At 39.7% G+C, this 27,548-nt stretch overlaps 1 protein-coding gene across 1 annotated transcript in view; it reads right to left on the bottom strand.

Moving 5' to 3' along the window:
- Positions 1 to 25,244, bottom strand: part of PCGF5 (polycomb group ring finger 5) — a 57,868-nt gene extending 32,624 nt beyond the window's left edge. The window contains exon 1 of the mRNA XM_084289795.1: positions 25,153 to 25,244. The gene's annotated coding sequence lies outside the window, so the exon portion shown is untranslated. The remainder of the gene's footprint in view (positions 1 to 25,152) is intronic.
- Positions 25,245 to 27,548: the final 2,304 nt, after the last annotated feature.

Genomic DNA, 27,548 nt, shown 5'->3' with positions numbered 1-27,548 from the left:
AGCGAAGGGGTGAGGCCCGCAGGCTGTAAACACCGCTCCATGTGCTTCCCCGCGACGGAGCGGCCGGAGCAGCGCTCGGCGCACGTGAGAGCTGCCGCCGGCGTCAAACCCAGCCGCCGCCTGCCCCTCCGCCCGCAGAAACCCCGTAATACCGGGAGATTATTCATAACGCTAAGGGGCCCCGTGGTATTTTTCAACTGCAGTATTTCTAGCAATTTGTTACACTTGTTTCAGCAATGATAACAAAAATGCAATGAGGCAATTCTCGTGCTGGCTGCAGGAGCCTCACGTTGCCCGAGACCGTGCTGGGTCTTGGCTTCTCTGTCCTCGTCTGAAGCCCTCAGCTGGCAGCGGCCCTCCCGTCCTGTCCGTCCTTCATCCTCGGCCATGCGCCACAGGTACCTTCAGCCCGCCCCGGCCACCCTTCCTGCCTCCGAAGCCCTCACAGATCTTCATCCACACCAGCTCAGCTGCCAGGCTCAGCCAGGTGCGCTCATCTATTAGCGTCACAGTTACAGTGCAATGGCAAATGCACGGTAAATCTGACGGACAGTAAATGACACAACGTGCATAATTTTTCTGGATAAAATTCTCATCTCGTATGACATTATTTCTCCACCACATGAACAGGAGCTTAAAAGCTAAAAATAATTTGCAGAAACATCTGTAGCTTAAGAAAATGTTGTATTTTGATGGGTATGCTCATCTATTGTGAACCACTTTGCATTATTATACCCTAAATCACTCTGCCCAGTCAAAGGTTAGAGAGTACTTAACTCTAAAAGGAAAAATATTCAACAATGAGTATATTTATATGATGGTAAATGCAGGGAAAACGGAAAAAAATATTTTCAATTTAAGTAAAAAAATGCAACAACTGAAAAATACTAATATTTTAAATTGCCTTTTCTTAGGCACATGGAAAAAAAATAAGCTATTTTTCTTACTAACTTTGGAATTCTTAGTTTTAAAAATCTGTCATCTTCACAAACTATGATGTTAATGTTTTTTTAAAGAACACTGAAATGGAACTAAGACACTGAGGGTACCCATACTTGAAAGAGGAACTTGGAGGAAGCACTGTCTTGAAAGTTAGCAAGATTGTTTCTAAATTGACATTACTCATTTGAAAACAAAGCTTATGAAGTGTGTTACTAGGAGAGAGAATACAAATTCTTTTTCATATAAATATTTTACTTAGCGAAACTGAGTAGGTTAGTCAGTAGCCATGTTCTGTCAGTTTCACAGAAGTTGACAATTTCTGAATGAGAGTGGGAGTGGCCAAGCTTGGGGAGCTGACTGAGCACAACAGTGCCTTACTAATCTTCCACACATTTAAAACAAACATCTGCTGATGCTCTCCTGGCTGTTTCAACATGGCTGTGGCCAGTAAGACTTTTTTTAAAAATAAACTGGATTCTAAGTTTGAAATTTCAAAACATGGTTTATCAAATCTCCTCACTAGAAAACAAACAAACAAGCAAAAATTTTCTAAGCAAATATATCAGCTAGGCTTGTGTTTACACAATAATGGACACAATTTTCTATTCAAGCACGTTAAAAACAGTTTTACATCATTATTTTTATGTGTAGCCCATAAAGTAATAACTGCACAGCAGTCATGATACTTCGAAACATACACTGGGTAGGGATTCCCACAAGCCATACTGATACCTCTCTGTTAAGGGGTACCTGCCACATGCCAGGTGAAGGCCATATGACACATTCTTGCTTCATCTCCCTAAAACTTAGGAGCTTGGTCCTGCTGCCACCAAGCTGTATTTATGAGCTGTTGAATACTTTTAACTCTGAAAACCAAAAGAGCTGAGGCACTCAGCACCTTTCAAGACCACAACATAAAGCACAAGTGAGAAGCATTGCAAAAGCTCTTATTTCATTATCTGAGGAAAGCAGCATAACAAAGATCCTTAAATACTTATTCCTACTTTATATCAGGAGGGAGGTAGGAAGTTATATTAATATATGCTTGTGAATTCATTGTCACTTCAAAAGGAGTTAACTCCTAACACTGCATACAATACGTATATTTAAAAACACAGGGCCATGTAAATGATGTGAGCATTCTGATCTACTTACTGCAGTTAGAGGGTAACAGAGGTCCAGTGTTTGAATCAAACAAAGTGGTCATTTTCATCACATTAAGAGAGAAAATCAGAAAAATAAACATAGCTAGTTCTAGTAAATATATATCATGTATTAGCTACAGTAAATGTGGTGCTACAGAGTGGGTGATTATAGCCCTCAAGACAGTGATGAAAATACAGCTGCTCTCATTTCCCTGTGTTTCTTAAACCTCTGACTTTACTATTGACTGACTTGTACCATGTCCTCTAACACAATAATTACTTTTTTTTTTTTTTTGAATCCGTTAAGTCCTTCTTTACATACATGAGCTAGTCTAACAAAAAATAAAGGTTTCTTTCTAAGCATTATCAAAGTAGAGGAGTGGTTTGTTGAACCCTGAAGAACCACTACATTATCCAATATAAAAAAGTAATTCTTTACATTCGTACAAATAAAATGTATCTCTTTAAAGGAGAAGCCAGCACACATAAGAACTTGTGAACTCCACATATTTCATTCTTTTTACTCATTAATGCAACTCTGACATTTTTGATGTAATATTGTCTCGAGTAAACTCCAGAGAGAAAATAAACATAGGTTGATAGAGCCAAGCTCTGAGTACCATTTAAAATGGGTGACTATTTCTAATTCTGCAAGTAAATCCATAAGAGCACAACCTTTCATCCATATAGAGCCCCACTGGAGTCTGTTTCTAGGCAAGTGTCCAATCACCCTCCAGTTATCCTTAGAGTTACCTAAGAATTACTGGGACACATCTCGCCTGGAAAATAAAGAAAAAAAATCCCTAATTTTCTTAATAGACATTGTAGAACAATCTGAATGACATCTAGAGGGAAGCCATATCATTCACTTTCACTGAATATTGAGTCTCTACCCTTTTGATGGAAACACCATTTTATGACTCAAGTGCTCCTGTTGGAAGGGGCCTCTTGAGATCAGCTCTGCTTAAGCTGGGTCACCTAGAGATGGTTGTCCAGGGCTGTGTCTGGTCAGGTTCTGGACATCTCCACAGATGGAGACTCCACAACCTCTGGGCAATTAATTCCAGCAACTGACTACAATCACAGTTAAAAAACGCTTTCTTGATTTCAGATGGAATTTTGTGTGTTTTAATTTGTGCCCATTACCTCTTACCCTGTCAGTGTACTCACCTAAGCACACTTTGACTCCCTCATCTTCATTCCCTCCCATCAAGTATTTACAAACATTGTTAAGATTTTGCAGAGCCTTCTCTTCTCCAAGTGGTGCAGTCCCAGTGCCACCAGCCTCTCCTCACATGAAAGATGCTCCAACCACTCAGTCATCTTTGTGGCCCTGTCCTGGACTCACTCCGTATCTTTTTTGTTCCATAGAGCCCAGAACTGGACACACAGCACTCCAGTTGTGGCCTTACAGATGCTGAACAGAGAAGAAGGATCACCTCCCTTGACCTGCTGAGAGCTTACTTGGAATTAACAAATATTTGCTCAGGTATGAATAATAGAACTAATATATTGACATTATTTTGGCTTCAAAGGCAGTTCATCATTATGGTATCCAGCCTCGCATTGTGCCACAACAGTGTTTTTTCTTCTCTTCGTATTTAATTGACTTTTGGTGACAAGGTGGAGAGGTGAGTTTGTCTTTGAACCATCAGAGATTGCTCACAGGGAGTGATGCAACAGCAGGACGGACACAAGGTGTGCAACCAAGAGGTTTCTCTGCATCCACTTGCTTGTGTGCTCAGTATCAGAACAGGGGTCTGAGATGGGGTTAGGAACTGTTGGGAACTAAAACACTGGCAGTATCTTTAACCTCTCCTATTTTTTCCTTATGGGACACTGTAGTTTCACTTGGTTTTGATCTCCTCTACATCACCTTCAGTTTCTTTCAGGGTATTGAAAAAATGTTTTGTGGCTTGTGGCTCTGTAGACTGAGGCGAAGTAGGCATTATTTCACAGTTGCCTGTGATTGTGGGGAACCACAGAGAATGACCAAAGCAGTGCTTTATAGTCCCATGTTTCACATAAATTCATAGCAATTCTGTGTAAATACCTGGGACAAGTAAAGGTCACACACTTTGGTAATGGCTTAAAGACAACACATAATTTGAAATGACCCAGTTTTAATTCAGCTGCTCTCCATGTACCACAAAGGTCTTGTGTCATTTTTTTGGTCTCTGCTATTGGCCACTTATTTCACTTCTGCTGCATAGTTTGTCAGTCTTTCTTTGAACTCATGGCCATCAGTCTGTGTTGCCATTGCTGCTATTGTATAATCTCAGATACTTTTAACTACTTTACCTGTATTGCTATCCGATTATATGCTTCAGCCAGTTCAGTTTCTTTTTACTCTGCTCTCTGCAACACTATCAACTGCTTATTCTGTGACTTCCCCAAGAAAATGTACTCAGGAATTAAAGCTATCTCAAGCCCCCCTGTTACTGTACAATGGGCAAATAAATAAATGAATAAACAGATCAGTGGCAATCAGAGACATGCTATCAGAAAAACTCAAGCACTGCAACATGCATAGGCCAACCTGAATATAGCTGCTGTCTGCACCAGCAAGACTGTGCCTCCTCCACAGATTTCCAGGATCTGGTCATGTGGAGAATTCTTTGTCAACTCCCTACACGTATCCTTCCAGTGACAAAGGAGCTCTCTATCAGTGTAACTGTATGTTCCAAGTCTTCTAATCAGTTCTCAGCAAAATCTATGCTTTTCCACAGGACTTCCTGATGTCTATTTGCTATATTTCAGTAACTTTTTTTAATCCTTGTTTCCATCAGCATCACATTTCTCCCATGCTATACTGCATGTTTACTATCTATACATATACTATATAGTTTTCAGTATTTTTTCCCTGAAAATATCAAAGCCACTCACATCAACATATCACACAGCTCAACTAAACAATAACATGCAGTGTTCAAATAGCTTTAAAAGAGTGTCATCTTTTAGTCTCTGGGAGATGGAAAACAAACTGTAAGAACCCTCCAATGGCTCCTGCTAAAATTGTTACTAACAGATTTTGTTTCTTACAGTTGAAAGCTGGCAGGAATGCAAATCAAATTGTATCACACATGTCAAACAGCTTCACAATTATGCAATCAACTTGCACTGCAAATTAAAAACAAGACTTGCTACTAGATCTTAAGTCAAAACAAATTTAAAACTCCAATAAGCTCAGCAAAACCAACCCTCAAGAAAGCCACTCATGCCAGTTATGGCAGAACTAGAAAAGAGGCTCAAAAGCAAATAGAGAAGTAGCAACAAAATTTCCTTATCTTTCACAAGACAAATTAATGATATTTAAAATGTCCTACGGTTTGTTAAGTAAGTTAAGTACCCTACTTCAATTGATTTTCAACAGGAGTTGTATTTCTAGGCCTCTCAAGAATAAAACCTTTAACTTAATAACACAATGTTGGATGAACTCCATTTCATTTGCAGTACATGGGAAGAGTCACTTGTTCATGGGTATCATTATTTTGTTTGCCAATTAAAACAGTAGTCTTAACTTGAGGAAACCTAATATAGATACTTGTGAATTTCATTTTTAATTTCCTAAAATAGAGAGTGCTTTTTCTGGATAAATTATGAGAAAATAGGGAGCCAACCAAGATACTTGCGTCTTAGCTTCACATCCTCATATGGCATTTTTAAACAGCAGTTTAGCTTACATATTGAGCCAAACTCTGTGCAGCAGCATTTTCCATGTGATCCAGTCCATCCGATCATATGGCTACAGTCATACCTGAAGTTGGCCTACTGAGTTAGCTAAAGGCATTATCTGTGCATTTCCCTAAGCTTAAGCAAAAATAGAAACTTCATTTGTTTTGGATATTTGTAAAAGTTAGCATTAATAAATGAGAATCACTCCAGATAACATTTTACTGAAAGCATTGTCTTGAAATATTAATAATTTGTATCCAATATTCTGATGGCAAAAGATTAAGCAAAACCGATACTTTTAATTGAATCCTAATTTGAATAATGTACCAGTTTTAGGGTAAGACAAGCTCAGGATTCTAGCCAGAAGCTATTCTCAAGTGAACAATCGCTCCTCAGCCCCTAACTTGGCACCATATGCCAGTTCTGAAGTCATATTAGCTTAGGAAGTTAACAGTGCTAGTTTCCCAACTTTATTCCCACGACTGCAATAAATCATAAAAGTTTGCATAAGCAGTGTTTGACATTATCATCACCTGAGTTTTTGAAAAAAAATTATAAAACAATTCTGAGATATGCATTTTTTTTTTATTATTATTTTGTTTTATGATTACAAAATCATGGCCTTCAGACTCTGCCTACATGTAAACAGCATATTCTGGGTTGATGTGCATTTAATCAGACTAAGCATAAAATCAACTTGGAGCTGGAGCCTATATTTACTACCCCTGCATCTTAAGCTGCCTCTCTGTGATGCTTAGAAGTCTGGGCTCAGCGGGGTGCTAACGAGACCACGTGGCTTTTGGCTGAGCAGGCTGTGGCAGTTTTGGACTCTCTTTTTAGGCTCTGGACAGAGCAAGACCGAGTCCCTCCCAGAATACAAAGAGTATACATAATGCTGCTTTCAAAAAGCTGTACTGTCTGCAGGAGTTCATTCTCCAATTACTAACTTGTCTGATCTCATCAGCTAGGCAGGATCATGAACTACTTCTATAGGAAGAAAGTTACGGTAAGAAATGCAGGTAATACTACAGGAAATTACATGCTTTTGAGTAAAAAAAAAAAATAAAATCTGTGCTTATAAGCACACTCGCACAGTCAAGGCCCTTCTAGAGATACATTTGTTTGAATAAAATACAATAATGTCTGTTTTGGTTCATGAATATCTAATGACACACTGATGAAGTCTGACAAATGCTCAAACTAAGATCATTCTACTAAGATTGTTGATTTCTATTTAGAAAGAGAGATCCTCATCTCCTCTTCAAAAAGCTGTTATTTAGCATTGTGCATGCAGAAAGCTTCACTGCATTCACTGCAGAAGTATCTATACTTAAATGGCAAGTGAACTATATTTATATTTCATATAAACTATGCTGAAGATATCATACAATACCTGACCCTTCTAAGTTACTACAACCTGTTTATAATTTGCTCAGTTTTTTAGATGCGACTGTTCAGTGCTGTGGTAAGTTTAGCTTCTGTAGGCCTAAAGCTAGAAGTTTTCACCTTTCTATTTGCAAAGCAAATCTCACTCCATTTCCTAATCTAATATCCTTGGTGGGCTTTTATGAATAAAACACATAATACTCTTAAAATGATTTGCCTTTATCACAAATGCATAGATGGGAATATGAATTTTTGACAAGGTAGCAGGCTTATGCGAACTTGTTGATACATATAACACATATCCTGCTCCTATCATCATCATGCTGTCTATTTAATAATTCACATTTAAATACAAGACCTTAGTTGCCACAGCTCAGTAGGAATAATATTAAGGAGATTTACATTTTCCTGCTGAGAAATCTGGAATGCTGTCTCGCGTTTTATCCTTGTGTCTTTTAAACTTGTCAGAAATGCTACTGCCATCATAGCCCTCCATCAGTCAGGAGCTAAAATATGTATGCTTGGGGTATGCCTTCTACTAAGCAGCAACTTACCAAAATTGTGAGAGAAATCATTGTTACAAAATACATCAAGAAGAGGTACCTTCAAACAGAGACAGCCAATTTGCACTTTTATCCAGTATGTTTTAAATCTGTTCTACAAATTTATTCATTGCATCTGTTGGTCTCCTCGTTTGTACAAGAGAAACAATTCCTCCTCATCTCCACCCCATTTTTAATATCAGTGAATAATAAATAAAGGCAAGAACAGTTGAAAACCCTCAAGATGAAGTAACAAAACCACTTCCTAATAAATAGGAATTTTAGTACAAGGAGATTCAGTAAGATTTCTGAAGTCTACAATTTTGGGTACAATTAATGGGAAGTTTAATGACAAAGAGCATTATAAAGAAGATAAATTGAAATTGTATTGTTTTGCACTAGATAAATTACATATGGTCACTTATTTTAATGAAAGAGATCAGCAGCTCCATAGTTTGTTGAGACTAGAACCACCTGTCCGAAACTTTGGAGACACAGTTTTTACTTGGTAATAAGGGCAACATTATTAAATTTTGGAATAAGCATCCCTACATGACCTATCAATGACACTACTGTTCAAACCACTGGCATTGATGGAAACAGGACCCAATTTAAATGCTACTTAGTGCCTGAAGAATAATAAACTTCTGACCACTTACAAGAATACTGTAAGGAGTTTATATTGTACAGCCACAAAATGATGAAGGTCCCATCTACTTCTTTCACAAATGTTTCTTCTGCAAAGCCACAAAACTTGGTAACAATAACCAGGCAGGACACACATATTGACAGTAAGGAGTGAAAGTTAACTGCTATTCCACCACATTGTTTTCTCCCTCTGTTTATGGCTTTCATCTTACAAAGTGCCTGAAGAGCCAGTGACATGATTAAGGGATTGGAGCCCCTCCTGTCATATGAGGAGGGGCTGAGAGAACTGAGATTGGTTAGCCTTGCTCAGGAGGGATCCCATCGATGTGTATAAATGAGGGGAGAAGTAAATAAGATGGAGCACGAGACTTCTCAGTATTGTCCAGTGACAGAACAGGAGGCAGTGGGCACAAACTGAAACATGGAAGATCCCACTTAAACCTTTTTTTTTTTTTTTAAATTCCCCCCCCACCCCCCACCCCCGACTGTGAGGGTGGACAAACACTGGAATCGTTTGCCCACTGAGGCTGTGGAGTCTCCACGCTTGGAGATTTTCAAAATGTCACAGCACTCCTGACAAGGCCCTGAGCAACCAGGTCTGTCCCTGCTTTGAACAGAGGTGAAGGGCCAGACATATTCCTGAGGTCCCTCCAAGCCGTCTGTGATTCTGCGAGCTACTCTGGCCTTGAGACTGCAGAACAATTTATGCTTAAAGATGGAAACAGGAAGCTTATTCCACCTCTGAGCTTCTGAAAATAATACTTATTTTGGGTGTAGAATTTTTAAAATATTTTGTTAAAACAAATTTCTGAATACAAAATTCTCCTAACCCCCACTAAAATAAAAACTGCAGGCATTCCTGTCTTCCACAATTAATTAACAGAATATCTATGTCTACATCTACGTGTAGATGCTTCTCATTATATCTTACACTGAGCTGTCAGGACATCATTTTACCAGGCACTTCATTCTGAAAATATTCAATAATAAACTGACATTTGCAGATTGCACAGGAGAATTTTACTTCAGAAGAACCTATACCTTGATGACAATCATGAAGGGCAAAACCAAGGTATTAGTATTCAGCACACAAAATGTAGCTGTCTGTGTCCTGTTCATCTTGACAAACACTTAAAACAATTTGCAGATAAAAATTATGTTAAAACACAGTGGAGGCTAAAAGTACCAAATAATTAATTTACAGTAAAATACCCAATAATGGATGTGGCAATGAGCTCAGAAATCAATCATTCTAAGCTCAGTAGAGTTTATCCCAGACTCCAAATGTAAAGAAATCTGTACATTTGTTAATGGCAGGAATGCTCTATCAGTGTATTTGTAAACAAGTGTACCAATGGTATCACTTCAGCAATAGTCACGTACTCATTACAGGCTACTAAATGTGATCCAGGGCCAGAGACACTTAAAAGCATTTGGAAGTATCAGCTGTTCCCTGAGAAGTAACATCAGAAAACAAGTAACTAGGAACAGCCCTGCTGCCAATAGTAGGCTTATTACAACTCAGAGCTCTGCTGACCTCTTTGAGTGCCTACTTTCTATGCTAAAGTGGAGCAGAGACTTTTTTTTTGTACTCCCCAAATACTTGTAGGTGGTGAATGTCTGCTACAGACCACCTGATGAGGAAGAAAAAAAAAGTAGATGAGGTCCACGATATGTCTAGAAACTTTAAATTATTAAACTCCCACTGTATATGCTAAACAATTTAAAGACAGATTTACCATTAGCATAAGCTCCCTAGAACACTGCATAACAGTAAAAGTACATAGTCCTGATAAAAAAGCTGATCAAAATAAAACAAATGTTGGGAAGGAAAAAACAGATCTACTTGTTGATCTATCTAGCTCCAGTAACTATGGAAGTGAACACAAGGAACATCCATGAGCACAACCTACTCACACGAGGATCCAGAACAAGCCAGGCACCATTCACTGTAATACCTGACACTATTTTTAATGCAATTTAACAAACCCATCTCAATCACGCTTGGTACCAATATATCCATTCAGCAAATGTATTCCTTCAGATGCAGTGGAAACTTACGCTTCCATTTGTTCTAAGTTGAGAGTCCATTTGTTCTAAGGAGCCTGCAATTTAGACTGTATGAAGAAAAGGATGCCTTCTTGAGCCTGTTTTCCACAAAGAGCAAAATACTTCTATGTGGTTTCCTAAGAAATTTCTGGTGTCAGCCACACAGTCAGATATGACTGCCTACGAATTAAACTTCCAACTCTCAAATTCCAATACAACGTGTTAATCACAACACCATTCTTCTTCTGAACATTCATTTGACATGGATTTAAACCATGCATGTAATCTCTGAGGTGAGAAATTTTATTTTGCATAAAAGTCATATTGAACACTAAGCCTACACATCGCCTCATATTGCTATTGATACTACTAAATCCTGAAAATAACCAAGATATCTGCAGTTACTTTTAGAACAGTACCACTAAGGAATTAAAAGCTAAGTCTCAATTTTTTTTTCAATATGTGGAAACAAGTATGTGATATTTTACAAAGTAAAACAGTTGAAGATAAAAAGCTGGGAATTTCATACCTTATCCAGTACCTTATCCAGTTTGTGCATTCATATATATAATTTTATACACTTGCAAAATGAAAATGAAACAGAACATTGTGCTTTGATTGCATTTTTGCATTCTGTTTTAAGCAAGAGTAATGACCACTTAAGATGACAAAGAATCAGACCCATCAACTCATCTTTCTTTTTCTTATTAACAAACATCTCATGAATGTGAATATTGCTGTTTACACAGCCTAATCCTACACAGTGCCTTCATGACTTCCTGAAACAAGTTATTCTTATGTCTCTATGATGTAATTAAATGTACTTTTACCACTGCTGTGATGAAGAAGTTGTTGGGTAATACATATCAAGTACTGATAGACTGCTTTACAGCTACACATTCATTATTAAAAAGGAAATAAAAATGCACAGTTAGGCTCATTTCCAAAGCAGCAGTTAAAATAAACAATAGCTGAAGCAGAAATACTGTCTCACTTTATATTTGTAATTAACTGAAAATACTTTTGGTGCCAAATAGAAGAATGCTATTACAGATTCAAGCATACATACTTATTATACTCTGCAGCTAGGTTTAAAGATAACATCTTTATCATTGCACTTTTTGCAGTATGGTTAGGAGTATACTTGTAAACTGGAGTTGCCTGATCTTATGCCACACATGCACAGGTATCACAATCTCTCAACAATTATGAGGAAAGATGTGAAGTAAATGATACCACCAGTGTCCACAGTGCATTAATAACTCTGGGCGTACAAAGCATCATTCCTTCTAACTACTATAAGAATTCCAAAGTGAGAAAATTCCAACATTAAATGATCTAATATAAAATGTGCTGGAAGCATGTGGACACTAGTAAGAACTGCAGTGATCCTCTGGTCTACGGCTCTATTAAATCTCTTAATCTTGAAGCCGCAAAGACTGCATTTTAATGTCACATTATTTTGACTGTATGGCTAAGTTGTGATGACCACTGCACATGCAGAAAATATTCATATAAATACCACATTTCCATTCTTTTTTCTAGTTCCTGCCTTGCACCTTTCCAAGCATGGGATGGTTACATATTGTAAATACCTCCTACTCTGTCTTCAGTATTTCAGTACTTTATAAGCATCCACATGAACTCTTTACTTCACGATGGAGTCAGTGATTCATTTCACTAACGGCATGAGCAGAGATGAGGCAAGAATAAGGTTTTCATGCAAGATTCAAAGACTGTTATGGAAACTGCTCACATGAGGAATGCTAGACTGCTTACATCTACAGCTTCCACGTCAACAAAAATAACAGGCACCTTTTTGCTCTATTCCCAAAACAGCACTGTTAGTAAACCTGCAAAACTCTTAGGAGATTCCAGCAAAAAATTCAGTTTCACTAGAGACAACTGCCAAATATGATCCTTCAGATCTCATTTCTCTATGAAAGGAATACATTATGTTAGACATGAGTAGGTGGAAACATAAGCCATTTAGGCAAAACATCTAAGAGACTCCTGCACAAGAAAATAAACAATCTATTTTGAAAAAGTTGAGCATAAAATACTTTTCCAGTTATCATGCAATGCACACTATACACACAGTTTATTTTCTACAGAAAAAGGAATGAAACAGAACACTTACTGACCTAAGTACAAATGTGTGTCCAAGACAAACCTAAGTCCTTATTTTTTTTAATTAATTCAAGTCTTGAGTAACTTCAGTGGGACAAACTGCTTAAAATATGTTCAAAATAATTCAGCCACAGGTTCACAATAATCGGTAAAATGTTTAACACTGTTTCATCATTACCTCTTTCATTTTAAATATTAACGGAAGATGCAGTGTTTGAATTCCTGCATCAGATAATGTTAGCTTTTTTTGAAAAACATGTCTTGAGAATAAGACAGCTGTTTATAGATTTTTTTTAGCCTAAAAATGACTACCATAATTTATTTACACTTTTGCTTTCCAGAAAAATACTTTGACTTTCTTCTTGTTTATCATTTCATTATAAGTTGTTTGTTAACCAATTTCACATTTGACATTATATAGCAACATAAACCCCAAGATCTGGCGTAGGACACGTGGTGTAATTAGTACTGTGGTGATCTTCAGCAAGATGAATATACCATTTACAAACATCACGTACTAAAGATGAAACAAAACCCAAGACAGAACATTTGTTTACTGCATCAATCATAAAGCTCCATTTACATTACCAGATATTCTTAATGTCCACACACCTAGCATCAAAAGGCTGCACTATATCAAAGGCAAGAAAAATCCCCAAACATAACGGTAGGTTTTTATACAGAAAATATGTATAAAATAGAAATCAAAATTTAAGGGCCATAAATTAGAAATTGTCACAAGCAATTTTCTCTATTGTTGACTGACTTCTTGGGGGACTGGAATCTGTGACTTTTGACTCTTGAAATAAACACTGTGTTACTGTGTCACACACTCAAAATGCTATGCACATTGATTGTCCTTTTTAGTTAAAAACAAACAAACAAACAAAACACAAACAAACCAAACAACAACAACAAAAAATACCAAAACCAAGCAAACAAAAAAACCCCTCTGGAAGGTTGAATTCAGAATACTCAGTTTGGACATGAGTTGCGCAAACCACTGAATCACATCTGTATGCCTCACTAATGCCAATGATCTCCTAACAAGTGCTTGTACATGAAGTTAAGTAGGTAGGCAGAAAGCTACCTTCTTCACCAAGTAATAAGACTGCAAGCACTGCTCTAACTTGCCAGTTTCTGGGTAGAACAAGGATATGTTGACAGTAACTGAAGTGTACTGCAGAGCAAGTGTAATCTACTTCTTGTTGCAAGCTAACCATCTCTTATAGGGAATTAAAGATTACACCTGAACGCAATGCTATTTCTTGTACTGAAGCCTGAAGGACAGGAATCCTGACTTCTTAGGATTCCCAAGCATCTATTACTTCTTACTTCCAACCCAAACCATTCTATGATTATTTGCAAAATAAATAAGAGACATTCACTCAAGTCCATCTCTCTTCTTTCAGAAAGAACTCTTATGGAAAGCTGATCTTGGACCATTCCGTACCCTAGCTAGTTTGCTTTTATCAGTTGTTAAAACAACACATCTTTTATATGTTTATTTTCAAAGAGCATAAAAATATAAATGGAGAAGGGTTTAATACAGAACAAATGGGGAATGGTATTTTCACAGAAAACCATAACGCTGAGCACATATCTAACCTACACTGAGACCAACATGTTATGCAAATGCAATACATAGCTCTCCCTTGTATCCAAAAGCTATCTTTTGCTGGGCTACAGGGGTATATGTTGCTTTACTTTCTATATACTTTTTGAATACTGCCCACCATAAAGGAAGATAAAAGGTCATTTAAAATTTAAACATCCAAGTGTTACAAGGGACCCTGTCATACCCTTATAAATTACTGACAAATTACACTAGATATACTATTCTTGAAAAGTCTCATCTGTCCAAAAAAAATCATGCAAGTGGCAAAAAGAATCTAGTACTATAAAGTTGTTCCATCTTCATAGACAAATTTTATACATAAAATTGTTCTTACCTATAAGATGCTTCAACCTTTAGATAAAGCATGAAAAATATCATGGTGGATAACCTATACAGAAGAAAAGGAACTATGGTAGTCTAAACACATTTAAACTTAGTTTTCCTAGTAAGAATTAATAATTGCCTGGCCAGCACAGACTCAGTGGAACTATTTTACATGCTATACTCCATATCCAGTGAGGTCTGCCTTTCAGAGCAGGGACCTGAATTCCAAGGAAAATATTTAGAATTTCATACCAGAACTTGTACTCTAGATTCTGCTCCACAACCCTTCTGCGACTTCTTTTTAGTTTACTCAAGTTTCTTCTCATTCTGAAATGTATCTTCTACCTGTTGTTTTGGTTGGTTGGTCCCTTGCATTTGTGAGATAAGCAGGTACATTAAAATAAATAAATAAATAAATAAATAAATAAATAAATAAATAAATAGTAAAACCCTGAATATGAAACCTTGCTAACTCAGAAATAGAAGTCTTACAAAGAAAAGTGCAAGTTTAAGACTTAAAAAAAAAAAATTAAAAAATGGTAAACATACATTTACACAGACTGCAATTCCAGCTCTCCAGATTTAAAATATTTATCATTTACTTGCTTACAGGAAAACACCTTTGAAAAAGACTCTTAGTCATTAAGCCCAGTGGCCTCTGGTGCAAATAATTACAAAGTACTCATTGCAATGCAGTTCATTCCTGTGGGGACCTCCTAACTATGAAGATACTTTAAACTGGTATTCTGCAAAGATCTGATCTACTGCCTTTCTCCTTGAGAAGGAGAACAGCCTAAAAATCTCCTCCTGCATCTGTGCATGGTCCAGAGGAAAGTACAAGCTTCTAAAGCAACTATTCTGTAACAGAGATTTCTCTCTACATTAGTAGCACTCAAAAATGTTTTTGGGCTCCTGCTCTGCTCTGGTTCTGGCTATACTAGACTGACTGATTTTGGTACATGGTAGAAAAAGAACAGCAACTGTGCATTCAGCAGTTGGGTATCCTTGCACTATTCAGCTATATAGCTTATAAGGAATCACTGCATCCGTGTATTTGGTATAGCTCCAGGGAATGATGCATGCAGAGCTGGTGACTTCCAAGCGAGCGTTGCTCATGTTAACATCATAAAATGAGCAATGATGGAGTACCAGGCTTTTTAGCCCCTACTTAAAACCTGTGCAGCCCACAAGATAAATAGAATTGAGTTATTAAAAGAAAAGTTACTATAGTTTAGCAGCTACACTAACATGGGAAGCAATTTAACAGTTCCTGTAACACTCCTGTCAAATATTTGAATACTTTCAATCATTAATGCCAGTATTTTATCACTCACTTTTAGAGCAGTACTGCAATAAGCAGTCTGACCTAGCTTGAATTACCAAATGCTCCTATAGCACAGGCTCCTGAGACATCCCCCTGTTCAGGATGCTCAGCAATGTTTATGCTTTTCTCAATGGTAGAAAAACACAGGAATCAACTTCTAGTCGTCACCTGCAAGGAATGCATAGGCTCATCTCTGTGAACAAGGCAAGTCTCAGCCACTCCAGTAAGCAATGCCACCCCACTTCTTGAGGGACAACAGGAAGGCCCTGCATCGTCCAGCTTTCAGCATTGTGGATTTTTATCACAGTTATATCATTAGTTCTTTACTCCAATCTGCCTATCTCTTCCCACAAATACCACGTTCAGAACTCATCCATGAGATCGCTGTCACAGCTCTAGAAGCAACAGTTAGTTTCTCCTGATAAAGTTTTGTGCATGAATCTTGTTTGTTTTATCAACAAGGAAGCCTGAAAGCTGCCCCCCCCACTCCCAGCTGGACAAGGCTGTGTGGTGCAGTAAGCTGAGGGAAGGCCTGTGCGGGTGTTACCATGGCACTGAGCCACCACGCGGGTGCTTGGCCTGGGCACCGTGCTGACCGCTGTTGCGTAGCTGCCCCGTGGCTTCAAGCTCAGGCAGCGGGAGCTTACAGCTGCTTAAAATCACATATATGTGCCCTAACACACAGTTAGTTGAAGGAATAAAATAGGACCTCTGTATCTCCAAACAGCACACCCAAGTTCTTTACGGAAACATATACCTGCATGACTAGCACCTCTCCCTGAACCCAATTTGGCTGTTATGCTACTTTGTCTACATAGACAACCTTTAGGCAAAACCAATCTCTCAAATCGTAATTATTCATTCCTCACATACTTTACACCTGTGCTGTGAATAAGATGCTGGGTAGAAAGCCTTTAAAGAACAGAATTTATGAGTATTATAATACTCATGGATGAATTATGGTCACACCAATAGCCTAAACTATGAAACATCCTACTATTTTAGTCCTTCAGCCTTAAAATAGTTACATTAGAACTGTCTCATTTTTCCACCTAACACCCTGACATACCCAAAATACAGAAATTCTGCTGCTGAGTTGGTATGGCTCCACGCGATGTGGTTTATCAGCAATTCTGGGCCAGGTCTTTGCAAGTGTTCTTTATATGTCAGAGGTGCCTGAGAGCCCCCATATGGAACAGGCAGATGGGGGTGGTGGGAAGGATTCTCCACCACCAGGAAAAAAGTCAGAGGCGCGGAGTCTGTCTGCACCTAGTGGTCTGGATTCAGAGAACATCTAACTTCCTCCTTGCTTCACATCCCTCTAACCCAAACCCATTTCCAAGGCAGCAATTTAGTAAGTATACAAGAAAGGAAGCCCAGAGATTACCTTAGTGAAATATGGAAGAACTGCTTTCACAATATACACTGCTCTATTTACGCAGCTCTTCCATCAATGTAAATACACATTATCAAGAACCCCAGATGCTGGAATGAATTCAGTAAGAATAGTTTTCATCAGAAAATTCCACCTCTCACTTCTCAGATCTCATCACACCAAGTCAAACCTGGAAACTAGGACTCACAGACCTTCCAGACAGCACCAATTACAGACTTAGTGTCATTGTGCCCATAGAGTACAATGACACTTTTCCCACATTTCACCTCCAACTAGAGCTTTCTGTGTTCTTACAGTAACCACCTCTACATTCTTTCTGTCCATGATGGAGAACTACCTCATGATTTCTCCCTCTACTTCCCTTTGTTTTATAGGTGATAAACATACTTTTCCCTCAAAATCGTCTGTTTGATTGGCATAATTACAATAAACTCAAAGCAACTATTTCCAACTTGTCCTAAATCTACGATTACCTGAATAGTGGAGCTGATCTATTGGACAGTTATACCAAAAAAGGGATCCATCTGTAAGTTCATTTGTATTAGTTTCTTGCTAGTTAAGTTAAACTTAATCAGTCTGAGGGTTCAATGACTGGCAGGGCTCAATATCTGAGATAGCATTTCCCTCTTTCAGTAGCAGTGACAGTAGACATCTTCTGAAACTGCACCATTAGTTCAAAGTCAGCTGCTGTTGTTTCAGACCCAAAGGGCTTATATGCCCAATCATTTGTGTTTCCCTATTGTACTAGTTGATCTAGCAAGAGCTATTATAACTTGAGAAGCCAGGTGTTACAGAAAAGCTCCTCTATTATGTTTGTCACTGGTTTCCTCCAGCTTCACACTGAATTCACCAGAAAAGCTCCTCTGCAATTAATGGAAATTTTGAATTGTAGACCAATCCCAAACACATTTATGTTCCAAATTTTCAGCAGTGAATACAAAATAATTACATATCAATAGTAGACTTTAAACACTTGCCTGTGTGAGGCACCAACTGTCACTGAGTACTTTATTTAAAACAAATCCATTTGCATTCTGTGATCACTGTCCACACAAAACAGTTGCAAATTTTGGTAAGTATGTGGAATGAAAGCATGAAAATTTACTTTATCTGCAATATATCAAAAGCGTTGTGATAGAAAGATGAAAAATATTGGTTTGATTAAGCAGCCCTTCAAAATCACTTTGTAAGCAGGGAAATTCCACAGCCAGAATCAACCAAGAGCACTTAGTCAAAATATCACTTATAACATACAAAGGATCTTTTGTCTCTGCAGCTACTACTCATGATTCTTCAAAAAAGTAAATAATGATTTTATAAAACCATGAAAGAAAGAAACATCTTTAACTTCATTCAATCCACACATTGGCTATTTAAAAGATGATGTTCCATCTGAAAAAAAAAAAAAAAAAAAAAAAGAAAAGTGTTTTCAGTATAAAATTAATCAAGAGCTTGTTTTCTTATATATTCTATTCTTCTTCTTGAAGGAAGAGATAAATATAATTGCACTTCCTTTAATTAGTGGTGATGCCTTCTCTAAAAATGACTCAAGACCTCAAGACTTTTTTTCCTTTATCTCAAGATCAACTACTTTTTCTGTGGCAGAGTGAATTTATCTGTCCGATCTGATAAGTAGTAACTAGCACTGAAATCTGTCTTCAGAGTATTTAATGTTTGGATTCTATTATTGTAACGTGCGTTGGTAGTACATAAAGATTCTAATAGATACAATACAATACAAAAAGTCATCTGAAAAATTGTATTTAAGAAACTTAAATAAATAGATAATCCTGACACATTTTACATCCCAAAGGCACGTGTTGATTTCTCTGAGTGACTCTGAACACATACTGTAATAACCTAACAAACCCTTCAAATCCAAACTAAATTAATTAGGTGATGGTATTTTACCAGTATCGCTAAAAAGAAGAACCAGAACTAGGAAGCACAATGGAAGTCTCCTGCTGTTGAAAGGAACTCCAGTGCCTCTACATAGAGCTTCATAGAATCAGGAAATTAATAGCCTTTTATAGGTCATGTCATCGGTATTACATTGTATTACTATGTCAGCAACTGCTAAGGAGACTTAATGTTAACATTTGGAGAGCTTCTTTTAGTACTCAAACCTTGCTATTGATCAAGGCCAGTAAGTGCTATCACCGTACTGACAAAGCCAAAATAGAAATTACGACCTTAGAAATACTTTAAATCTTCAGGTACTTCCTTTCTGCATCGCAAATTCACAAAGTGTGAAAAATGTAGTGATTAGGAGAAAGCCAAGACTAAAACTGAGTCTGCTCCACAACAGCAGCTTTTTCATATGTTAGGACACTCAGTGAAAGCTACAAAACAGCTGGGGCAGAATACATATTACAGCCTATGTTCTTCTCTTTTAACTGTTTTTCAAACAAAAAAGAAATAAAAGAGCTCTTACTTCTGTGAATAAACTCCACATTTAAATGAATGAAAGCAAAAATGAAATGTCTTTAGGTAGATGAAAATAAGAATTAATCCAAGTGTGCTGTCATACTTTCACACTATCTGTATGAGTGCATACTAAAACGCATTGATTTCTTATATGATGGTATAAACTTAAAGAAATGCAAATGTTAGTGCATATTAAAACGTTCCATTTTATAGTTCTAAAGAAAAATCTTGTATATTCTACTTCTGCGCTGTCTCATAAAAAGTCATAAATTCACCCCTGTGACCATACATCTACCAGTTCACAGTTGTTGCAAACTCAGTTGGTTATTTTTTTGTTTGACTGGTGAAATGGAATCTGTTAGTACTGACAAACTGCTACACAACAATTACACTAGCTCTAAAAAGTAATCTATGAACAGTAACACTTTCAACGACCCCTGCAAAGAGAAATTTATATAAATGTACCAGGTAACCCTATGTTGTAAATCCATATATTCCTTATACTGTGATATAGGGCCAATGTGAAATCACCCTACTAATTACAAGTTGAAGATACATTGCTTCCCTGTCATCAACTCATAACCATACCACTTGGTTCCTCATGGAAACAGTCAGCTGCAGCAATTTCATCTGTCTATACTCAGTGCAAGCAGTCTCTAACTCCACACCCTTGTGAAGTAAAGCTCAGGTATGAAAAGTGTGTGATTCCAAATTTGCAGCTCAACTAGCTTCTACTTAGGGCACCACAAGGTATTTTGGCTACACTGGAACATCACAAATCGTATTTTTAGTTTTAGTTTTTAAGAAGGACTAGAAGAAACCATAAAAATATTGTGTAAGTAAATTGCAACCAATCTGTGCCTTGCAGAAGGTCATCACTAGGACTGTTTCCATAACCATCACATTTGAGAATTCCTGTGAGATTTTTCCTGCTGAACTACATTGAAACAAAACAGAAGTCTTATTTTTCCTAGAGCTTAAGTTTGCTCTTGGTAGCATTCATGGGCTCCTTCAGAGGAGCTTCACAACAGTCATAAAAAAAAAAAAAGTGAATTTAGATTTGTTATTCTCCTTCATTCATACTGTTGTCTATTTAAACTTGTATTTTACTTATAGTGGTGGTTTTCAGACAAATGGCCTATTCAAACTGCAAAAAAGTTGTTTGGGTTTTTAGTTGGACTGGGATAGGAACACACTAATGATTTAAGCAAAAACATCTCAGATGGAAGCTATTGTTTATTACTTATTTCCATAGAGACTGGAAGCCAAATCAACCAAAATACCAAAGTGCTGCAGGAGTTACAAACACAGCACCAGTGACAAAGTGTTCCCCAAGAGCTCGCAGGACAAAGACTAAGCTCTAACAGGTGAGCTAAACAAATGTGCAGGGTGGGGTTGGGAAGATGGAAGTAAGAAAAGGGATGTAAGAAATTCTATGTCAACTACAAACTACAACCCTCCCTGCTGGTATCAGATTTTACTCACTGATTCAGCTGTCTGCTATCCATACGCACAGAGCCATAGATTTTTCTAAGGAAGTCGGTAATTGCCAGAAAGTTGCCAGAAACAATGCATCTTTGTCAAAAAATAATTTTGTAAAGCTGCCATCAAGAATATGCATAGAATGAATCATATCAATGAATCAGGAAAAAAATACTGTTTCACCATTTAGATCCCAACACTATTTCCTGATACATCTACGTTAGAGATTAACTGTGTAGAAAGTGTTTGTTTTGGTAAGAATTTGCTTTGAGTTGAAGTGGTGTGACTGCACAGTGGTGTTCCTGCCTGTGGAAGAACCCGTCCTGAAGCTGTGCACAAGGGGTCACCAAAGGCACCCCATTTGCAGCGTTAGCGTTGTGTTTGTATACATATACACACAAAAATGTATATACCTAAACATGGTTCTTCAGCAGTCACTGCCCAGTGCCCACATACACTCTGTAAACCAAACAATTAGTGCAAATTCCACTGCCAGTGACAATTAAATGTAGGAAAGCAGATCTTGAACCCTAACAGACTGCAACAAATGGAAGCCCAGTGAAGCCTCCCTCTCAGGGCTGTAGCAGTTGGTAAAATAAAGGTATCATAAGAAAGTCAAGATCCTTTCAATAACTTCTACTCTCATCTTTAACCTCTTCTGAGAAAGAAAGTTTTCTCTTCTTTTCCTTATTAGGTCTCTTGTGAAAATGGGATTCTTACTAACATTATGGCAAATTAGTGGGCTATTTTTATATTTTATTTCATCCAAACCTCTAACCATACAAAATAATGACAAACAAAGGAAGAAGATTCTTCCACAACAGAAAAGAAATGACTGATGACCAGTAGCAAATGAACAGTTTGGCCAGATGTTAGGAAAGCTGCTGAGACAAAGATGAATTCAGCTATTAATAATGGGATAAACCGTTTCAGCTTTAGGTAGCCAGTCAAATTTAGTTGTTTCACAAGTAAGAACCAATAGTGAAAGCTGTTGAGACCATAGTGGTCACGTAACACTATGTATCTTTCATTCCAGAAGTGTCCTGCATTTGGTAACAGAGAGTTTTGTTTTATAAACAACAACGATTATTTTATAAACAACAAAACTAAGACAGAGAAGGTAAGGGCACACATGCAGCTAGCTGCACACACTCTTGCCATTGCACGGTGGAGCTTGCTGCCTGTGCTGCACCTGCTCTGCTCATTGAGGGGTTTCAGTCTCAAAGTCTGTCAAGCTGGTACTTTCCATGACGCTACATTTACTGGAAAAAATGTAACATGAAAAACACAGCCATCAGGGAAATAAGCATCCCTCTAGGAAATATCTAAGGTACTATTTACCAACATTTAAGAATAGACTGGCTACAAGTCTAATAACAAAAGTGATAGAAAGAGACACAACTTGTAGTGTCAACTTTTTTTTAACTTAATAATTTTCTTAATATTTTAGAATCCTACTTGAGACTATTAATAGAAATTAACTACCTTATTTAACTTTTCTTTACACAAAACTGCAACAACTGTTTTTAACTGAGGATTTAGGGACCAAAGGACTGCCAGGTGGATGTATACCTGGTACAAAGTTTTCAATGAAGAAGTTGAAGAACTGATTCTTTTTCAGCACCACCAGTATTTCTTTCCACACCAGTAGTTCAAAACTTTGCTTGAGACTGCTGCATCTATCTAGAAAGAGTTTTTAAAGCAAAAACTGTGAAGAAGAAAGCATCTAATTTATCTTCTTCCTGTTGGGATGTTAACCATCCATTTCCAGCTGAGATAGCTAGAAGAAGGACTTGCAAAGGTGCTGTAGGCACCAGTCTTTCATTGCACAGAATCTGCAAAGCAGCTGATACCGTGAACTATTTTTTGAGCAAAATACTATCCATTTCAAATAAATATTGTAACATCACCCCATTTTTATTTACAAAAGGGCATGACTATATCTATTCACAAATTAACCATGTTAAGAACAAAGCCTACGTATCCCAACATAACAAAAGCCAGCATACAAAGTTCAGACACTCCACTTTTATCTGCATTGCCCTCCGCAGTTTTCCAACTTGTGCTGCATGTCCTACAGTAAGCTGCTTATCAATCCTAAAAATGGCGCTGTGCAGACGCAACCTTAAACCAATCCGTTTTATCTCACTTCATTTTGCACATTCTGCAGGCTTAAAAGTGAACTCTAGCATTTTTCACTTTTACTTTCAAGCCCAGGGTGCATAGAGAGCAGGGGGAAAAGGCTGAAGCAGAATGGTGAGTCCACTTACAGCTTTACTTGCTGCACTGCTTTCAATTGAGGTCTCTTTGTAGGCACGTATAATATTATACGTAGTGTATGCTTCTACCTTCTTTGTAAGGAAATTAACTAAGAAAGGATGGGTGCTGTCTGACTACTGATTTAAATGCACCTAAGAAATGGGATTTGTTGCTTTTTGTTGGCTTTACCACCCAATGTACCTAAGAGGATCTGTTCAGAGAACTGTTCAGCCGCACGCAGGATTAACTTGGTTAACTTCAGAATCTTCTGACTGCGAGGCGTTCAGAGCCACACAATGAACGCTGAAGTAATATATAAGCAAATACCAGAATCAATCCTTTCCATGACTGATTTATTTCTCCATTCCTGTTTGGAGAATGGCTAGAGGTACAAAACACAGGCAGACAGATAAAGGATACCCGATGCCAAAAGTGACAGAATGGTTTACCAGTAAGAGGCACAAAGATCTTCACATACTTTTGCATTGTAAAACTGAGTGCTTGTATTTGTCCAGCACCACCTCCCCATCATAAACAGGGACTTCATTTCTAGGCACTGGCAGGTATACCAAGAAAAGAGGAATTTATCTTACAAAATTCAAAGTCCTGCCTGTGTACAGGGAGAGATAAACATGTAAACAAAAAGTAGAAAATGGAATTCAACTCTGGAATCAAGTCAGAGTTGAAAGAAAAACTATATATAGGACCCAGCCTTAATCCCATTTAAAACAGCCACAGGCAAGAGGATCGGGAGCACAACTCTACCTAGGTGCAACTCTAGCATGTTTATTAAACAAACCTGTTTGATTTCCAAATATGTATTTATGTATTTACTGCACCAGAGACTAACTATTTTCGCTTAACAGAACTACGCAAAACCAATCCCAGATTAAAAGGACCTGGGATCCGTCTCAGGTTTTGGGCTATGGATATGGTGTGATACCATTAACGTTTTGTTTGTTTTGGTTAAATTTGACTTTAAATTAACATACTTTGAATGGCACAGTTACTTAAATCTCGTCATTAGCATCCTTCCTTTGAGGACGTGGAGAAAACGAAGGGCAGGCAGCCGATGCAGAAACAGGTTGCCCCCGGACCACCGAGCCAAGGAAGCGGCCGCCGAGCGCTGCAGAACTTCCACAGCCCTCACGCTGCCCCCGGACAGCCCGGGGGGGGTCGGGCCCTGCCCGTGCCCTGGGAGCCGAGGCCAACCCCCGGCCCCCCGGTGTGTGCGCGGCGAGGTGATTCACTTGCTTCGGTTCCGCGGAACCGATGATTCACCCCACCCATCGCATCACGCGAACCGCGCGCATGAAGGATAAGGGGGGAGGGAGGGAGGGAGGGAGGAAAAAATCAAGTTCTTTAAACTTTGTTCTGCCGGAACGTTTATTTGCGATGAGCACCGAGCCCGGTACCCCCCCCCCCCCCCACCCCCTCCCCTCCAACACGTGCCGGGAGCTGCCGCCCCCTCGGGCGGGATGGGCGGCGCGGCGATGGGGACGGGCTGCCCGGTACCTGCCGAGGGGAGGAAGGCTGGGCGGGCTCGTCCCTCTCCTCCCCACCGGCACCTTATGTAACCGGCCGCCCCGCGGGATCCCGGCTGCTACTGCTCGCTCCCGGAGCGCCCGTCGCCGCCCGCCGGCCCCTCGGGCAGCCCCGCATCCCGCTCCCTCATTAGCGGCTAATTAACGAAGGAGAAACTTCCTCGGCGGCCCCCGCCCCAGCGGCGGCGCCGGGAGCGGTGTGACGGCCGGCGGCTGGCCGTCCCCCCCCCGCCCGCAGCCGCGCCCCGGCGGGCCCCTTACCTTCCCCGGGCGGAGGCCGCGGCACCCACCCGCGGGCGCGTTGCGGGAGCGGGGAGCGGGCAGCGGGGTGCGTGCGGCGGCGGCGCGGGCGGCGCCGGCTGGGCGGGCGGCCGGGGGGCGGGGAGGGCGGGTGAGGCGGTTGGGCGGCGGGAGCGCGCCTCGCCGGAGGGGGCGGCGGGGGGAGGCTGCGGGGCGGCGCGGGGAGCGGAGCGGAGCGGCGCGGGGCGGAGGGGGGTTTCCCGGGGCTTGTTTACGCCCCGCTCGGTGCACGCGCTGCGGTGATTGGATGCAAACTGGGGCACTGCCCCGGGCGGGAGCCGCCGGCACGGTCGTGACCGGGGGTGCTCGGCCGCCGCTGGAGCCCCCCGAGGCGGAGGAGCCACCCGTGCCCTGCCCGGGCACAGCACAGCGAAAGCTCCGCCGGCCGTCCGCCCGCCCGCCCTTCTGCCCTCCTCCCCTCCCACCCTCCCTAGTCGCTGCCCGGTGCGGCGCTCTGCGCACGCGCGGCGCGCTGACGGGGGCCCGCGAGGCGCATGCACCCTGCGCCGCGGTCGCGCATGCCCGTGAGGGAGAGGCGAGGCTGGCGCCGGGGTGCTGACCGCTCCCAGTCCTTGCTTCACGGCGCTCCCCGCCTCTAGGAGCGGGCAGGGGGCTGTGGGCTGGTTACCCGGGGAGGCCTTATCCCAACTTTGTCCGTTCTGTCGTGACTCATTTTATCCTTGGGAATTTCCAGTGAAATAAATGTTTAACCGAGGAATTAAAGAGAATGTAACAATTGGATGACATTACTCATGTTCGTTAACTTGTTAAGCAGCTCTTTGTCATTAATCCCTTCTCGCAATCAACAGCAGCAATAAAGTAATACCAACATATATGCCATGAGGGCTCATTGCGCCAGGAATCCCCAGTCTGCACTCAGTGTGCACCACAGGAATTTCCCCTGCTCGCTTACAAATGAGTAAGCTTCTCAATCAATTTTCCCTGAAACTTAATAACAAAGCGCACCCAACTTCCTCGAGTCGTGACAGAACCAACATCATTCTGTGTAACCCACCTTGTGCTGCCTTTTGCGTGGGGCTTGGACTCAAGGCTCTTGTTGAGAACCTGCTCCTCACTATAACCAGTAGCTGGCCAGCAGTCAGGACCACGGGTGCTAACAGCAGAGCATTCACCTGCAAGTTAGCACCTTTGCAAGCTTGTCTGCACTCAAAGAAAGATGGAATAGTGAGAGAGTTTTGAAGGGTTCATCTTAATCTATCCATGACATTTTCCAAGTAACGAAGCAAGCAAACAAAAACATTACCTAGGGAAGAGCTCTCTTGAGCCTTACTAACGTTTTTTTTTCCCTTTTTTTTTTTTTTTTTTTTTTTCTTTTTTCCTTTTTGCCACTTCAAGCCTTCCTGTGAGCACTGTCCAGGAGTTGAAGATGTTTTAGTGTCACCTGACCATGTCACAACATCACGTTTATTTAGATGTCAGTGTGCACTGTCAGAAAGTGGACATTTTAAGGGTTTGCTGGTCAGACTACTGTTTGCCGTGACTGCTCAGTCAGCTGTTAGCAATAATCGGTTTTGTGATAATCAGCCAGATTTGTGGTATCAGAACAGTGCATTGAGCTCCTTTGAGTTTATACTCAATGGGTGTAACACAATGCACAGAGTACTTTTAGAGATTAAGACAACCTTCACTGAAAATAAACTGGGCTGTTCATACTTGAAGCAATTGCATCAGACTTACTGAACACTCAGACATCTCCAAATTGTTTTACCTGAGTTCTATCCTTAAAGGTTTTCATTTTGTCTGTTTGCTTGGGGATTTTGTTTGCTTGTAAGTAGAACTTCTGACTATAAGCTTTCACTTGCAAAAGAGGAATAGATTCTGGAGTATGAAACAGTTCCAGAGAGATACAGCAGTTCTCACTGCATCCACTTATCTGAAAAAAATAAAATAAAATAAAATAAAATAAAATAAAATAAAATAAAATAAAATAAAATAAAATAAAATAAAATAAAATAAAATAAAGGACAGAAAGGGAACAAATTTCTTCCTAGTCTCTCCTATATTTGAAGGCAGTTAAGCACTCACAATGATTTTACTGGAAAACTAATCCTTCCTTAAAACTTCTGAGAGATCCCCTGTTCCTGGGAGGTATGATAGCACAAAATGGTAACATGTAGAGTGCTGTCTGCCAGTGAGAAACAACCGGTGCCTACACTGAGGTCATGGGAGAAACCATGACAGAGATGCTAAAGTTTTAATCGAAGCAGAAATTGTAGCCACCAGTGATGGTCTAGACATGGAAGGACAGAGCTCAGAGCAGATTAGCTATCTTTAACAAGACATAAAGGAAGGCAAATAAATAAAAGCAATACAAAACACAGTTCAGTATTAAGGAT

The sequence above is a fragment of the Netta rufina genome (assembly GCF_964035555.1).
Source record: "Netta rufina genome assembly, chromosome: 7".
Lineage (NCBI taxonomy): Eukaryota > Metazoa > Chordata > Aves > Anseriformes > Anatidae > Netta > Netta rufina.
This window is presented reverse-complemented; position numbering and strand designations above follow the sequence as displayed.